General features: G+C 39.3%; 1 non-coding gene across 1 annotated transcript; it reads right to left on the bottom strand.

Annotated features, from left to right (window-relative positions):
* Nucleotides 1–14,012: 14,012 nt before the first annotated feature.
* Nucleotides 14,013–14,143, bottom strand: LOC113602915 (small nucleolar RNA SNORA18). Its single transcript, XR_003424443.1, has one exon. It is a non-coding gene; the product is annotated as a small nucleolar RNA SNORA18 (small nucleolar RNA).
* Between the last annotated feature and the right edge of the window lie 3,586 nt (nt 14,144–17,729).

The raw sequence follows: 17,729 nt of genomic DNA, 5'->3' as shown, positions 1-17,729 counted from the left end.
TGCATCATATCATACTCTTAACCTGTGTAAGGTTGACTCTAGGCTTTAATCTCAGCTGCTACATTTTGATCATGAAGCTCATTCTAGCTCTGGTAAATTCATTGAATGTGTATTCCTGGTACATAAGTAGGTTAGATTTATGGACCTGAATTTAGAAATATCGATATGAGAGTCATCATCCTTTGATGATATATGAAGGCCTAATTGTGGGTAGTATCATCCAGGGAGACTGAGCAAGAACAGAAGGAACCGTAAGGAATCCTGAGGAGCTACAATATTTATGGGAACAAAAGTAAAAAGGGAAGAAAAAAACCAGGTGAGTGTGACATCATGAAAGCCCCGAGAAGAGATGGATTATTCTTGGGAGGTAGGGGAGGTGAGCCCAGGTATAAAGGGTTGAACTAACTGTACTCTCCAGTTCATGGCACACTGTGAACAGTTAATTGGTCTGAGTAAGACCTTGCTCTATTTATTCCTTTTGTCCCCATCACCACAGGGGAACCATTCTAATTTTTTTGAAAAAATGTATATTGATACTTTGTGTATATATTTTTAGTTTATGTAAATAATGTGTTAGAGATCTCTTTTCATTTCTTACTTTTCTCACTGAACATTAGGTTTCATAATCCACCCATGTCTGCTGTGATATATATGTGTGTGTATATATATATATATATATATATAGCCAATAGTTCTTAATTGCTGTAAACACTCCATGATGTGTATTGTTAGAAGGAGAGCTTTTTTTTAAAAGTTTATTTATTTATGACAGACAGAGAGAGAGAGAGAGAGCATGCATGTGCATGTGCACAAGTGGGAGAGGGGCAGAGAGACTGAGGATCTGAAGCAGGCTCTGTGCTGAAAGCAGAGAGCCCCATGTGGGGCTTGAACTCACAAACTGTGAGATCATGACCTGAGGGGAAGTTGGATGCAGTACAGACTGAGCCACCCAGGTCCCCAAGAGGGAGAGCTTTTTTTTTTTTAATACGAAATTTATTGTCAAATTGGTTTCCATACAACACCCAGTGCTCCTCCCAACAGGTTCCCTCCTCAGTGCCCATCACCCACCCTCCCCTCCCTCCCACTCCCATTAACACTCAGTTTATTCTCCGTTTTTAAGAGTCTCTTATGATTTGGTTCTCTCCCTCTCTTTTTTTTTTCCTTCCCCTCCCCCATGGTCTTCTGTTAAGTTTCTCAGTATCCACAAAAGAGTGAAAATATATGGTATCTGTCTTTCTTTGTATGATTTATTTCACTTAGCATAATACTCTCCAGTTCCATCCACGTTGTTACAAAAGGCCATATTTCATTCTTTCTCATTGCCAAGTAGTATTCCATTGTGTATATAAACCACAATTTCTTTATCCATTCATCAGTTGATGGACATTTAGGCGCTTTCCATAATTTGGCTATTGTTGAAAGTGCTGCTATAAACATTGGAGTACAAGTGCCCCTATGCATCAAGCACTCCTGTATCTCTTGGGTAAATTCCTAGCAGTGCTATTGCTGGGTCATAGGGTAGGTCTATTTTTAATTTTGTGAGGAACCTCCACACTGTTTTCCAGAGTGGCTGCACCAGTTTGCATTCCCACCAACAGTGCAAGAGGGTTCCCATTTTTCCACATCCTCTCCAACATCTATGGTCTCCTGATTTGTTCACTTTAGCCACTCTGACTGGTGTGAGGTGGTATCTCAGTGTGGTTTTGATTTGTATTTGAGGGAGAGCTTTTTAAGAAGGCAAGAATATTTGACAGGTGTGTCAGAGATAGCCAATAAGAAAGTTAAAAATTGGGGGATTTAGCAGCATGGAGACTTTGCTGGGGGCAGTTTCATTGGGCTGGTGGGGGCAGAAGCCAGAGCAGTGGGTAGATTGAGAAGTGTTTGAGAGGAGAGCAAATAGAGACAGTGAGATAGACAACCTTGAGGGAAGGGAAGGAGCAAGGGGGTGCAGGATCAATTTTTAAGCTTTTGTTGTCCAAATAATCCATGTTGATTGTAGAAAAATTAGAAAATTCAGATGAGCAAGAAGAAAAATAAGCAAATGGTAAGTGTATTGGTTTCCTAGGGGTACCATAACAAATTACCACAAACTGGGTGTCTTCAAACAACAGAAATTTATTCATGTAGTTCTGGAGGCTAGAAGCCTGAAATCAAGGTGTTGGTGGGGCCACACTTTCTCTGAAGGCTCTAGAGGAGGATCCTTTCTCGCTTCTTCCTAGCTTCCAGTGGTTGCTGGCAATCTTTGACATTCCTTGAGCATCCCTCCAATTTTTGCCTGTGTCTCACATGATATTCTCCCTGTGTGTATCCTCTGGGCCTCTGTTTTCTCTTATAAGTATACTAGTTATTAGATTAGGGCTTCCTCTGATCCAGTATGACCTCGTCTTAATTTAACTAATTACATCTGCAAAGACCCTGTTTCCAAATAAGGTCACATTCTGAGGTTCTAGGTAGAGGTTCTAGGTAGACATGAATTTGCGGGGGCGGGGGGGCACTATTCAATCTGTATGGGAGGGTCTTTTCTTTTTAAATATATATTAAAGTTTATTTATTTATTTTGGAGGTGGGGGAAAGGCACGAGGAGAGGAGGGGCAGAGAGAGAGAGGGAGAGAGAGAGTCCCAAGCAGGCTCCATGATGTCAGCACTGAGCCTGACTCAGAGCTCAGACTCATGAACCACGAGATCATGGCCTGAGCCAAAATCAAGAGTCAGATGCTTAACCCATTGAGCCACCCAAGCGCCCCTAGGAGGATTATCTTTTCTATTTTTCTCCCTCCCTTTTCCCCCTCCTCTCTTTTCTTTCCTTTGGAGGGGAGCAATTTGAGCATGTTTATAGATTAAATGGAAGAGTCAGGAGAAAAGAAGAAGTTGGAAATAAGGGGGAAATCACAGATACTATTTGGATCAAGGTCCCAGCAGAGAATGGAAAGATGAGCTGGAGGGCACTGGTGAAGGGAATGGAACCAGGGCTGGATGGATAAAAGGCCTGCCTGGGTTCTGAGAGCCTTGCCCAGTCTCTGCACAGCCTGATGCAGCATCATTCTCCTCAAGTGGTCACTAGGTACAACCTTTCATGAGGCCAACTTTATCAAAGGCTGTGATGCAGGGAAAGTGGAACATACCCAGAGAGGGATCAAATGCAGGTCTGTGGGAGAGAGTTCACTAGAAGGACACACGCATTCTACCTTGCTTCCAGCTTGCTGGGATTTCAGGAAAACAAATGACTTTGTTTATTTTCCTATAGTGCTGAAATTCTTTTTTTTTTTTTTTTACTCCTCAAAAACTCCCTTCCCCAAACTGGACATACCCAAGATACTCCTAAATTCTCTATAGTTCAGTAGAAGGTAGTAGCCTCTGTTAGTTCCCAGCAATTAAATTTGGAAGTAAATTCAGCTAGTAAATTTTTATTGCTTTAAATAAAGCATACTAGATGTGGCAACTTTAAATATAGCCCGAATTACAAGGCATTTTTTTGCTGTTAAGCTTTAGAGTTATTATACGCATTTCAGCTATTCTATGAATTTCTGTCAACTCTGGGGTTCTAAGTCCACCCTTTTAAAACCAGTGGGTTTTTACCTACTGAGGAGCAGGGCTGAGAGACTGTGAAAAAAAAATTCTTTCTTTAGTAGAAGACCATCTTTATGGTTCTGCCCAGAACTTAGCATGTGGTGATTGCTAGTTAGCCCTCATGTTCATACTTTTTAGAGTTTAAGTATCAGAAAACTGAACTCAAACTGTAACCTCTTAGAGTTTATTGGCTTACAAAACTCAAAGTCCAGAGGTAGAATGGGCTTCCAGTTTAATTTGAGCTAGGAGCTCAAAGATGTCACCCAGGACAGCTTATTTTCTTTCTTTTTTTTTTTTTTTCTTTAGTTTTCTTTTCTTTTCTTTTTTTTTAAGTAAACTCTACCCCCAGCGTGGAGCCCCTACTTCAGGACCCTGAGATCAAGAATCGAATGCTCAACTGACTGAGCCAGCCAGCCACCTCTTCCCCAGTTCATTTTCATTTTCAACTCCACCTTTCATGGTGCCAGCTTTACCCAAAGTTTGCCTGCCCTCAGGGGTGCAGGATGGCTGCCAACAGCTTCTGGGTGTACATATTTCTTTCATGTCAGAGAAAGATAGATTTTCTCCTCCAAATACCAAAGAAAATGCTGGGCTTCATTCTGATTATAGCAGTTTAGGTTATGTGCTCATCAGTTGCTGTGACAGAGAAATGCCACATGATGATAGATCACTGAGGTAAGAGGTGATTGGCTCAGGCTTTTTGGATCTGGAGCTAAAGAGGTATCAATTCCATCCATAGCTAAGCACAGAGGAGCAGCAGCTCCCAAGAGGAAACTCTGGGTTCTTTTAGAAACAGGAGAAAATGGAGAATGAATTTTAGGTAGTCAATTCAACAATTGACTTTGCTTCTTTTTCCTCTGTTAGCCACAACTTCTTAGGTTCTTCTTGTAATTGGAAGTTCCTGAACTTGATTTATAATCCCCATGTTCTTTTCCATTCCCCACCAACTCTTCTTTTTCTATTCATATACAAGATCTGTTCTCAGAGAGATGGTTCTATTAAAGGTGGAAATTTCCCTGAAACTCATTGTTTCCCATCCAAAGCAATGAGGTGATGCTAACAAGCAAAGACCAGAGGAATAATAAGACCTAAGAATCAGAGCCTGCTGGAACCATGACATTGTCAGGATAAAACCAGCTTTGGCCATGGAAACCATCTGGTCAGAATGTTTCTAGCTTAGCATAGATGAGATGGACAGTAAAAACAGGATGATAGGACTGGTGACCCTGGGGATGAAGTAAAGGTAAAGCTTCTTGTATTATGGGAGGTCTGGGATCTCTAGTATCTAAAATGCATCCTTGATCAGGGATGTGATGTACTGCCTACAAACTACTCATTGGTCCCTATAGCTGACAGCACAGGGGAACCAAGGCCAGGACAGAGGAGTTCAGGGCCTTGAAGACAGGAGAGTAAAAACAATATTTACCCATCTAGGTGGGAAGAAGAACATCTCCCACTGAGTTCAGTGAGATTTAGTCATTCATGAAATACAGTATTTAGTGAGTTCCGACTGTGTAGTAGGGCTGTGCTGGCTTTGGAGATACGATAGTGAACAAGTGGTGCCTGCTCACATGGAGACTACAGTAGGTGAGGGCATGTATTCATGAAGTTTCTTTTGACTTTAGGAAGCCAAATGACTTTGTAAGCTTGTTGGAAGAATACTAGAGGTTCATAGAGAATTCACAGAAGAGATGGGGACTAAGGCTGCTTGGGGCACTTTACCTGCTGGTTAACCACCTCCTCTGAGAGTACTCTTGCTAGTGTGAAGGGGTTTCTATGTCCAGTCTCTGTGGGTAGCAGTTCCAAATTCCTAGAGGGAGAATCTGATTGGTCCACCCTGAGTGAATCAACTCCGGTTCAGGGCCCAAGATTATGAGATACAGACGTGATTGTCAGATTCCTACCCTGTCTTTTGAGTGCAGCTTCTAGAGAAGGGCAGAATGCTGTGAACTTGAACATCACTCTCTGTGGACAGGAAGGTAGATAAGCAATAGCAATTACAGCCCAGTGTTACCAGTGCTGTGTTAGTAAAGCATGAAGTTATGTGGGAATATCAGTCAAGATTCTTGGAAAGATTCTGGAAAAAAAAAAGATTCTTTTGGAGGCATAGTTTAGAAAATCAACTTAAATCAACTTAGGCAAAAAGGGAATTTACTGGAAGGCTCACAATGAGAAGGGTGAGGGGCAGGTAATATCAGTGGTCACTGGAACTAGGGACCAAAATGCTTGTGGGTAATTTTTTCTCAATCTCTCAACGCCACTTCACTCTGTGTTGCCGAATTCTTTCTCTTAGAAAAGCTGTCTCTACACAGCATGAAATATGGCCACTGGCAGCTCCTGAGTCTCATATCTTTTGGCCTTACTACCAGAGAATAAATCTCTTTGTTCAGCTTCAGTTACAGAAATCCTAAGGAATGACTCTGATTGGCTTGGCTTTAGGTATGAGTCTATCCTTAAGCAATTAACTATGTCTAGAGAGGTAGAATAATGTACAAACATATTCCACACTACAGCTTCATGCTGATTAAATGACAAACCAAAATGATTGATACCAAATGCTTTATGTTAATACTCCCTGTACTAGTTATCTATTGCTGCATAACAAGTTATCCCCAAACTTAGTGGCTTAAACAGCAAAAATTATTTATGATATCTTATAGTCTCTGTGGTTTGAAATTCAGGACTGGCTTGGCTGGGTGCTTCTGGGTCAGGGTCCCTCCTGTGGTTGCAGTCAAGTTGTCAGTTGGGGCTGGAGTCATTTGAGGTCTTGACTGGGACTGCAGGATTCACTTCCAAGATGGCTTGCTCACATGGTGCTCAGTTCCTCCACATGTGGGCCTCTCCACAGGCAGCTTGTGTGTCCTCATGACATGATGGATGGTTTTTCCCAGAGTGAGCAATCCAAGTGAATGCAAGGTGAAGGCTGCAATGTCTTTAATGGCCCAGCCTCAAAAGTTATGCTCTATCATTTCTGCAATATCATTTTCATTATACAAGTTGACTCTATTAAATGTGGGAGGAGACTACTCAAAGATGGGAGTGCCAGAAGGTGAGAATCACTGGGGACCACCTTGCAGCTGTCTTAGGCTACTGTATTCCCAAAACGCATCCTGTAGAATTGGGATGTTGAAGGTTGCTACATGGAGAAGGGGATTTGCAATCAAGTCAGTTTGAGAAAGGATATGTTAAACCAAGTTAAATAAGTTCCTTTCCTGCAGTGTATCCATACAACTTTTAGTACATTGATACCTGCTTTGAATCCCTGAAAGGGAAGTAGAGTAAATAACACCACAATTTCTTTCTCATTCTCTGTTTGTGATTAATTGATTTATATTTTTGGGTGCTTCCACATTTGGCGCATAAATGCTTACAATTGTTAGGTCTTCTTCCCATTCCCAATTTTTCCTCCAGTGGGCTCCTCTCCCTACCCCCACTCCCACCCCCCCCACCCCCCCCCCACTTCTTTCCCTCTAAAGGCTTATCAGAATGCTGCCTGTCTCCTGTTAAAAATGTACACGTCTTGGCTGGCTCAGTTGGAAGAGCATGTGATTCAATCTCGCGGTTGTAAGTTTGAGCCTCTCATAGGGTGTAGAGATTACTAAAAAAAATAACTAAACTTTAAAAAAATGTACATTTCTAACAAAGCAATATTTTCATTTGGAGATGTTTGTCCTTGACTCTCCAAAGCCTTCCTAATCATTTAGGCAATTCACCTCATGAAAGCCTGGGAGTGATTAAAAAGTAAAGGAACACATGTTCTTGTGAGGTGAGTGGTCAGTCTCTAAGGAAATTCTGCAAAGGAAGTTTCACAAAGCTCTTGGTGTTGGCGATAGTGCTGGCTGAGGTTGAGTCATATAGTGACAAATACTGTTTGAAGGCCAGTAACCATTTATACGTGACAATTTATGTTGTTTCTTTAAGATATATTTGTTGGTGGAAACAGAAGGTATAGGTTAGTAACATCTTGGAATTTGAGTTGTTGCCAACAAATACTGAACCTTTCAGTTTGGGGACATTCTCCACCTTCTCTTGTCTCAGTGGGTTTTATTGGTGTTGTTTCTTTTGCTTAGGTTATTTGTCATGGCAAGAATCCAATTTATTGGAAGTGTTTTTATCACATTTCTGTAAGCTGGTTACACCATCTTGAATTATTTAACTTGGTACAAACATTGAGGTATGTGTATGAGAGCTCCTACACCATATGTGTTTATGGAAATGTGCTTATTTAGGTGTTTCAGGGACAGCATCTGCCCTTATGCATCTTTTATAATATTTTGCATGGAGCCCATATAATAATTGATTTTCACCATCTGATAATTGTTCATTAAAGACAGTTTACCCTCTTATGTTTTTGGTAAATGTAATGTTTATTATTTTGGAGAAAAAAAGGATCTAAATTAAAAATAAGTATGATTAATAAAAAAGGCTTTCCTGATACCTTTAATGTCTATTGTTCAATGCATACTTTTTATAGAAAGTGCATTTAGAAGAGTAAGGTCTTCTCAAATGGAAAAACCCAAGTTTATTCAGTCTGTGATTCACATGGAAGTCTAGGTCCCATGAAGGCCACTGAGAATAAATTTTCCTTTCCATCCTTCTCTGTACTGAAAATTTGGGCTTACTCTAGATTCCTATTTATAATGTTCTTAGGTTGTGTGTCTTCCTGCACAAAATGGAGTTTCACAGTACCTGGCGTTAGCTAATGGCTTCTTTTAAATTGCAAATCCACCTTAAGATTCTTCAGTTGTCTCTATGGAGAGAAGACTTAATAAAATCTCTGAATACAATCCCACAGATACCTGTATGTGCACAGCTACTAATTTCAGAAAACAATGAATCACGGAATAAGCTACATCTACCTACTTGAAATAGCACTTGAAACAACCTATGCATAATATATACGTGGTGTCTAAAGCCTGTAATTTCACACCTATTACTGTTTAGACTAGTATTTTCTAAATTTATTTAGGTAGCAAAAAGTGCATTGATTAAAAAGAGTAAAATTTAGGAGACAAGAAGATACTGTAAAACTGAGGTGGGTAGCATGAGGACCAGTTTGGAGGCGTTGCTGTTACAGCCCATGGGCTATTTCTATCTGGAGTGGCATTGTGGAAGATTTCCACCCCTAAACAGCTCTGTGATTGTCGGTAAACTACAAATACAAATACAAAATAATGGCCTTGAGAAGCCCCACTAAAATGGGGACAGTAATAACTATCCCACAAAACTTACGAGCTCCTTTTCCTTCAGCCTTGAAATATGGAAAGCTTAGTTATTTGAACGAATTTTGTTGAGTGTGGTGCCAGGGGGAGCTCCTGGCAGCTGGGTTGATATACAAAAGAACATTTTGTAATCAAATGCCCTCAAAACTGAGTTGCAAGAGATAAATATATAGGGCTGAGCACTATGGGAAGTGAATTGTGGTATAGCAGTAGGAACTGATGGAACTTACCCTTGATGAGTCATAGCTGGTCAGCTTTCTGTTATTCCTGGATCTAATGCATTTTATGGGTTATGATGCCCTTTATTTCTCCATCTTTTCAATCCTATAATCCAGAGTTCATAGAACTGAGGAAAAAAACTCTAGATGTAATCTGACATATCTTAGATATAGGAAAGTATGTATTTAGGAAAGTTCAGAGATATTTTGTAAATTTGATGCAGATCCCTGGGAACACTCTAGAAGGTTTCTTAAGTAGACTTGGCTGGAAACAGCAAGGTGAATTGGAGTGGGAATAGTACAGCTAACATCTGTTACATAATAGCCAATGGGTTGGCATTGTGTTATATGGTATCTCATTTAATTATTCCTGAAATCTCTGAGGTAGGTATTGCTATTAAAATCTTTATTTTACAGATGGGGAAACTAAAGCTTGGAGAAGTTAAGTAACTTGTCTCAGATCATATAAAGATTAACTTGTTCAAGATCATCCAACAAGGCAGTCTGCCTTGGAAGCCTGTACTCTTAACCTCCTTTTTATAGTGTGTGAAAGCCTAAAAAATGTAGAAATACAGGAAGGGGAAGAATGCCCCTAAATTGTGCAAGAAACAGAACTTGGTCTTTGGAGTCAGGCAGGTCTTATTACAACCCTGGCTCTGCTACTTAGCACCTATTTGACCTAATACTTAAACTCAATGAACCTCAAGATTACCCATCTATAAAATGGATGCAGTAATGTAAACACCATAGCATTCCTGTGGGAATTAAATAAAATGATGTCTATCCAGTGGGATGCATGGGAAATAAATAGCCTAAATTGTACCAAGTATTTCTCCTGAGGTAACTTACCTAATCCTCTCACAACAACCCTTGGAATTAAGTATTCTTATTATCACTCTTATTTTACAGGTAGGAAAATTAAGGTTTAGAGACATTCATAACTTTCCCAGCATTACACTCAGCACATGGCAGAGCAAGAATTCAAACTTAGGAAGTTTGATTTCACAGCACAAGCTCTCATCTGCTTCCTTCCACCTGTGAAGAAGACTTGGGGATTAGTGAGTTAAATACAAATGTGATAGGGTTCTACAAGTACAACAGCTGGAGAAAAAGTTCATATTTAGGGTACATTCATGCAAAAATAGGGTCCAGTATGTATGATATATTCTGTATTGTTGAGATTGTATCTATAATAGTATGTTCAAGTTTGGATGATACTTTTTAACAGGTACTAACAAACTGGAATTGACTGATAATCGTAGGGGATGAAAATGATCTCAAGGGAGGAACAGGTGAAAATGTTTTGGTTTAATGAAGATGTGCAAGGGGCCAGAGAGATAGATGTCTTTGGGAAGGACTGACTGTTCAGCAGGTTGACCATACCTTGGTGTAATCACTATGGGTCCTGACTCTGTTCCCAGACTTGCAAGTTCAAGGATTTTACTGTGTCAGTTAATCAATATTCAGAGTTGATCATATACTTGGCAATTGACTCATACTAACCAAACTTCTAAGAGACTGATGTATATGCCAGAATGCAAATTAATTGTTTTCAATTAGGAACATAAGCACCAACCAGATTTTATACATGTATTCGCTCACCAGAGCACTTTTTTGTTTTTAGGGTGTTTTATAGTCTTCTGTCAAAATGTGTATAACGCTTTGGTAAGCTAACTTGTTAGCTTGCAGGTAGGGTAAAATTGCAGGCCCTTGGCATTTTCTGACTTAGGGTGATGGTCAAAAATTGATGTCTCATCGTTTTATTAACTTGATTTGTATCTCAACATTTTATTTTTGTTTATTTTTGAGAGAGAGAGTGTGTGTGAGTGGGAGGGGGGCAGATAGAGAGGGTTACAGAGGATCCAAGCAGGCTTTGTCCTGTGAGTTCAGAGCCTGACGCAGGGCTTGAATTCATGAACTGTGAAATCATGACCTGAGCCGAAGTCGGACGCTTAACCGACTGAGCCAGGTGCCCCATCAGGTGGGTTATTTTTATTATTTATTTATTTATTTATTAACTAAACTTTATTTATTTTTTTAAGATTTAAATCCAAGTTAGTTAACATATAGTGTAATAATAATTTCAGAAATAGAATTTAGTGATTCCTCACTTACCTATAACACCCAGTACTCATCCCAACAAGTGTCTTCCTTAATGCTCTTTACCCTTTTTATAATGCCCTTTTTATATTATTTTTGCTTCCCTTCCCTTATGTTCATCTGTTTTTTTTTCAATGTTTATTTATTTTTGAGAGGTGGGGAGGGGCAGAGAGAGAGGGAAACAGAATCTGAAGCAGGCTCCAGGCTCTGAGCTGTCAGCACGGAGCCGGACATAGATCTCGAACCTACAAACTGTGAGATCATGACCTGAGCTGAAGTTGCACACTTAACCAACTGAGCCACCCAGATCCCCCTATATTCATCTGCTTTGTATCCTTTTAAAAAACTTTTTTTAATGTTTATTTATTTTGAGAGAGAGAGAAAGAGAGAGAGAGAGAGAGAGGGAGAGCATGCATGCACAAGTTGGGGAGGGGCAGAGAAAAGGAGAGACAGAATCCCAAGCAGGCTCCAGGCCATCAGCACAGAGCCGGATGGGGGGCTCAAACTCACAAACTGTGAGATCATGACCTGAGCCGAGATCAAGAGTCAGACACTTAAGAGATCAGACTGAGCCACCCAGATGCCCCATCTGTTTTGTATCTTAAATTCCACATATGAGTGAAATCCTATGGTATTTGTCTTTCTCTGACAGACTTATTTCACTTAGCATAATACGCTCTAGTTCCACATTGTTGCAGATGGCAAAATTTTCATTCTTTTTGATCACTGAATAATATTCCATTGTATATATATACCATATCTTCTTTTTTATTTTATTTATTTATTTAAAAAAATTTTTTTTTCTTTTTTTCAACGTTTATTTTTGGGACAGAGAGAGACAGAGCATGAACGGGGGAGGGGCAGAGAGAGAGGGAGACACAGAATTGGAAACAGGCTCCAGGCTCTGAGCCATCAGCCCAGAGCCCGACGCGGGGCTCGAACTCATGGACCACGAGATCGTAACCTGGCTGATGGGACACTTAACCGACTGCACCACCCAGGCGCCCCTATACCATATCTTCTTTATCCATTCATCTGTTGATGGACATTTGGGCTCTCTCCATATTTTGGCTATTGTTGATAGTGCTGCTGTAAACATTGGGGTACATGTGCCCCTTCGAATCAGCATTCCTGTATCCTTGGGATAAATACCTAGTAGTGCAATTGCTGGGTTGTAGGGTAGTTCTATTTTTAATTTTTTGAGGAACCTCCATACTGTTTTCCAGAGTGGCTGCACCAGTTTGCATTCCCACCAGCAGTGCAAAAGGGTTCCTCTTTGTCCACATCCTCACCAACATCTATTGTTGCCTGAGGTGTTAATTGTAGCCATTCTGTCGGGTGTGAGGTGGTGTCTCATTGTGCTTTTGATGTGCATTTCCCTGACGATGAGTGATGTTGAGTACTTTCTTCATGTGTCTGTTAGCCATCTGGATGTCTTCTTTGGAGAAGTGTCTGTTCATGTCTTTTGTCCATTTCTTCACTGGATTATTTGTTTTTTGGGTGTTGAGTTTGATAAGTTCTTTATAGATTTTGGATACTAGCCCTTTATGTGACATGTCATTTGCAAGTATCTTCTCCCATTCTGTCAGTTGCCTTTTAGTTTTGCTGATTGTTTCCTTTGCTGTTCACAAACTTTTTATCTTGATGAAGTCCCAATAGTTCATTTTTGCTTGTTTCCCTTGCCTCTGGAGACATGCCAAGTAAGAAATTGCTGTGGCCGAGGGCAAAAATGTTGTTGCCTGTTTTCTCCTCTAGGATTTTGATGGCTTCCTGTCTTATGTTTAGGTCTTTCATCCATTTTGAGTTTATTTTTGTGTATGGTGTAAGAAAGTGGTCCAGGTTCATTCTGCACGTTGTTGTCCAGTTTTCCCAACACCATTCGCTGAAGCAGTTGGGTTATTTTTTAAAAATTGTTTTTAATGTTTATTTTTTAAGAGAGACAGAGACAGAGTGTAAGTGGAAGAGAGACAGAGAGGGAAAGGGAGACACAGAATCTGAAGCAGGCTCCAGGCTCTGAGCTGTCAGCACAGATCCCAAGGTGGGGCTTGAACTCATGAACCATGACCCTGAGCCAAAGTTAGTCACTAACCACCTGAGCCACCCATGTGCCCTGCAGTTGGGTTATTTTTAACTGGATGGAAGATTTCTACTGTTTTTCCTTTTTCTACAGTGTAAACCGTTTTTCAAAATTATGTGTAACATTAGACAAAATTATCTAAAATCAATACATTTTTTGTTTAAGGAATTTTACATGTTGTGATTCCTTCCACTGCCCATGAAGTTCTTGGTAGTTCCTCTAAAGCTTGAGTCAGGGTTTATCTTCCAGATAGGTCTTTTGAAAAGAAACTATGGTTGGGCCATCTGGGTGGTTAAGCTCCACCCACTTGGTTAAGCTCTGACCCTTGATTTTGGCTCAGATCATGATCTCACGGTTCATGAGATCCAGCCCCACATTGGGCTCTGTGCTGATAGCATGGAATCTGCTTGGGATTCTCTCTCTCTCTTTCTCTCTCTGTCTCTGATCCTCCCCGATTCATAGTGTTCTCTGTCTCTCTGTCAAAATAAATAAATAAACATTAAAAAAAAAGAACCTATGCTTAATTCATAGTTGTCCTGCATTCAGTCTACAATTCTTTATCTCCACTTGAATATGGACATTACTGATGACATACTTCAAACATTTCCCCACCTAGCATCTTTGAGATCTAATTTCTTCAAGTGATTTTCTTTAGGGCCATGTTTAGAGTACATGGATCTGCCTAGTTCTCTATTTCAGACACCTGGCAAACATAAATGAGTTCAAATCATATTCCTTCCCAGCTATCACACCCAAGAATAGACTGTGGGATATGCCAATAGCTAAGGTCAAAGTATTTAATCATTTGGTCTTTCATACATTTAGCAACTCTGTCTTGTAGTTCTTTCCCACAGATGTAACAAATGGGTCTGTGAGTAAAGCAAAACCACATAGTTACTCTATGAGGCATTTTCAACAATGTGAGTCTATAGGTCTAACCCATGGGGATAGACCTCAACTATCTACTGGGTTGTTTCTTATTGACTGATAGGTTCTTTATATAAATATATGTTTATATAAAATATTAATCTATGTTTAGATAATTAAGATAAAATGAGATGTATATGTATGCATCGTAAAAAATGAGGTATAAAATTTTGTCATATCAGTTGCAAATATTGTCTGACATAATTTACTTCCTTTCTGACATTTTATTTAAATTCCAGTATGGTTAACATATAGTGTTACATTAGTTTTAGGTGTAGAATATAGTGACTCAATAATTCCATACATCACCCAGTGCTCATCATGATAAGTATGCTCTTAATCTCCATCACCCATTCACCCGTCCCTCCACCACCTCCCCTCTGGTAACCATCAGTTTCTTCTCAATAGTTAAGTGACCTTCTTTATATGTCCTCTGTCATACCATAATGTATCTGGGTTTTATGTTTTATCAAGATAGCTTTCTTCCCCCAAGATTATAATATATTTACCCATTTTTTATCCTTTCAAAAAATTTACATTTTAAAAACAACTGGAATTTATTTTAAAGCATACTATGAGGAAAGCATTTAATTTTAATTTTTTCCAAATAGATAACTCCTCCTAACACTATTTATTAAACACTCAGTCATTTCCTGACTGGTTTTAAATGCCTCATTTATCATATACTAAGATCATATATATGTATGACTTCTTCTGGGCTTTTAATTCTGTTCTATTGATCTATTTGCCTATTTTGCACAGTACCACATTATTTCGAATATTGTGACTTTATGGTACATTTTGATATCTGGTAACATAAGTCCTTTTTCTTGTTCTTTTTCTTAAGAATCTTGATTTTTTTTGGCACATCTCATAGATGAACTTCAGAATTAGCTTGCCAATTCTATAAAATACCCTGTTGGAATTTTGATTAACATCGTATCACATGTATTATTTAACTTAGGGAGCTTTAATATCTGTATAATATTGAATCTTTTTATCTAGGAATATCTTTTATGGCTTTCATTAAAATTATATGGTTGTCTTCAATAAATTTCATACTTTTAAGGTTTTTTTTTAGGTAATTCAAGGTTTCATTGGAAATGAATTATAACTCTCTTCTCTATTACATTTTTAAATTAGTTGTTGCTAATTATAGAAAGGCTATAGATTTTTATAGGTTAATCTTATTTCTACCTTTCTGAAAATTTAATTAGTCTAGAAATATGTGATTGCCTTGGATTTTCTGGGTATATATCTATTTATTAATTATGTATAAATAATTCATATTTATTTCTTTTTCCTGATCTTTTTGTATTGACCAGTAACTTGAGGGCAAAAGTATTGACTGTAAAAGGAGGTTTCATTATATCTTGTTCCTGACTTTTATGGAGACGTGGTATTTTACTCTACAGAATAGTTTACAGTTATTTTACTTTTCAGAATGATACTTGGAAATTGGCAAAATGTTGGTAATTGTTGAAGATGAGTGATAGACACACTGAGCTCATTAATCTATTCTTTCTGTCTGTATATGTTTGAATTTCCATAATAAAGGGTTAAATGAAAAAATAGAGGTGAAAAAAAAAAGAATAAGAATTGTTTTAGGTTTTTGGTGGAAACCCCTTTTCAAATTAAGGAAGTATGTTTTTTTCCTAGCTTATTATAAATTTTCTGTTTGGGGTGGGTATAGCATATGTGTCTTCAAAAAACTATCTTTGAAAGAAAAACTGTGACAGGGCCTATCCATCTCAAAAGACCAAGGAAAAGTATGAGAATCTCAACATAAAGAATTGAGAACTCATTCACCAAATATTTAGATTGGCTTCTCTTTCTTTTCATCAACTGACAGTTTTCAATAAAAGAAGTGCCTCCAGGGCCCTAGCACACTACTGCCAACCGAGAAGGGACTAAATAAATAATGTATCATTGTTAGAGGGTTTTGGGGAGGAGAGAGTCATGTTAGCTGTATTGTACCATCCAGGTCCGCTCTTAGGGCTGAAGGATTTATCCCCCCAGATGCTGGGATGATGGTGGGCTGACACTCTTCAGCTTCCGACCCTTTCAGGAATTGCTCGTGGCTGAAAAGAACCACCTTGCTCAAGCTTCTGCTTCCTTCCCAGGAGCAGCTGCATCCAATGACTGGCCTGTGTGGGGATGTAAAATCCCAGCTTCCTTGTCCGGCTCAGATCACGGTGAAAGGGCTTTCTCAGCTTCCGAGCTCCCTGCTGGGTGGCTGAGGCTTTAGGATTGCCAGATAAAATAAATACAAATGCCCAGTTAACTTTGAATTTTAGATAAACAACACTTTTTTAGAATCAGTATGTCCTAAATACTGCATGGGACACATTGCTACTAAAATTCTTTTTGCTGTTTATCTGAAATTCTAACTAGGCATCCTGTGTGTTTATTTACTAAATTTGGCAGCCCTATGAAGCATTGCAATCTAACTTGTCCTGGAAGCCTGTTTCTTTCCCTTACTCTACAGGTGTGGATTCTGAGAGCATTCCCCAACCAACTTCCTGCATGCTAACTTTTGTCTCAGAGTCTGCTTCCTGGGTAACGAGTCTGCAACAGGGTGAAAATTAAAGTAAAATATTTTCTTGCCCTGTCCAAATTTCAGAACCAATAGAGAGATTGGCACCTGGGTCCAAAAGACAGAGATCTCATTAGGGTGATCACTGAAGAATGGAGACTAGAGAATGTGGCTACTTCTGAGAGCCCAACGGGTTTGCTAATATGTCATTCCCAATCGAATTTACTCAGAGTGCCTCACTAAGTCTACTTTATAGCTGTGCCTGTTACCTGTTCATCAATTTAGGTAAGTCATTCCTCCTCTCTTGGGAAGGTGTAAGGGGGTGAGCAAGAAGCCAGGACTGCTATCTCTTGCTATAGTGCCTCTACATGAAAACATGAAGCCAAGGGAAAGAGGTCTCTCACTAAACATGGCTTTAAAAGCAGGATAAAAGCAGCCCTATTCAAATGGTCAATGTAGATGATCATATTTTGCCTGATGCAAAACAGGCGGAGACCTCTGAAAGTATGGATTCTGTTTCTTTTGCCTCCTCTGACTTTTCTCGTCTAAGTGAGGGATTTCCTCAGGACTTTTCTTGTCTCTCTTCTTTATGTGATCTGCTTTGTCAAGCTATCTAGTCTTAATATAATGCTTTCAGAGGCATCACCTTCAAATCCACATTTGCTTTGCCCTCTGTCCTGAGCTTCATTCAGTTCTGTATTTCAGTTTTATCCCCTACCCCTCAATTTTCTTGAAAGACCCTAAATCCAGTATATTTCTGCTTCAGCCACACTCTTGTCATGGTGTGAACAAATTTCCATTCAAGTTGCCAAGCAATGAGGGGTATGTTGTGAGGAGAATGCACATGAGAACCTGGTGAAAACAAATATCAAGGCTTCAAGAAGAGCAGGGACAGGAGGATGGAACAAGACTTGAATGGCTTTTGTTTTAAATTTTCAAAGCACCTGTTTCTTGAGTGCTTACTATGTGCTGAACAAGAAAGGAATCCCAAACACCCTGTGAAGGGCCTCAGCTGTAGCTGTTGGGAGATTTCTACTCTAGTGATTCAGTCTTCACAGGACTCACTTTCTGTGTGTTTTGCT

Source organism: Acinonyx jubatus, chromosome B4 (assembly GCF_027475565.1).
Source record: "Acinonyx jubatus isolate Ajub_Pintada_27869175 chromosome B4, VMU_Ajub_asm_v1.0, whole genome shotgun sequence".
NCBI classification, from domain to species: Eukaryota; Metazoa; Chordata; class Mammalia; order Carnivora; family Felidae; genus Acinonyx; species Acinonyx jubatus.
Note: the sequence above shows the minus strand (reverse complement) of the source record. Positions and strands in the feature narration are given on the sequence as shown.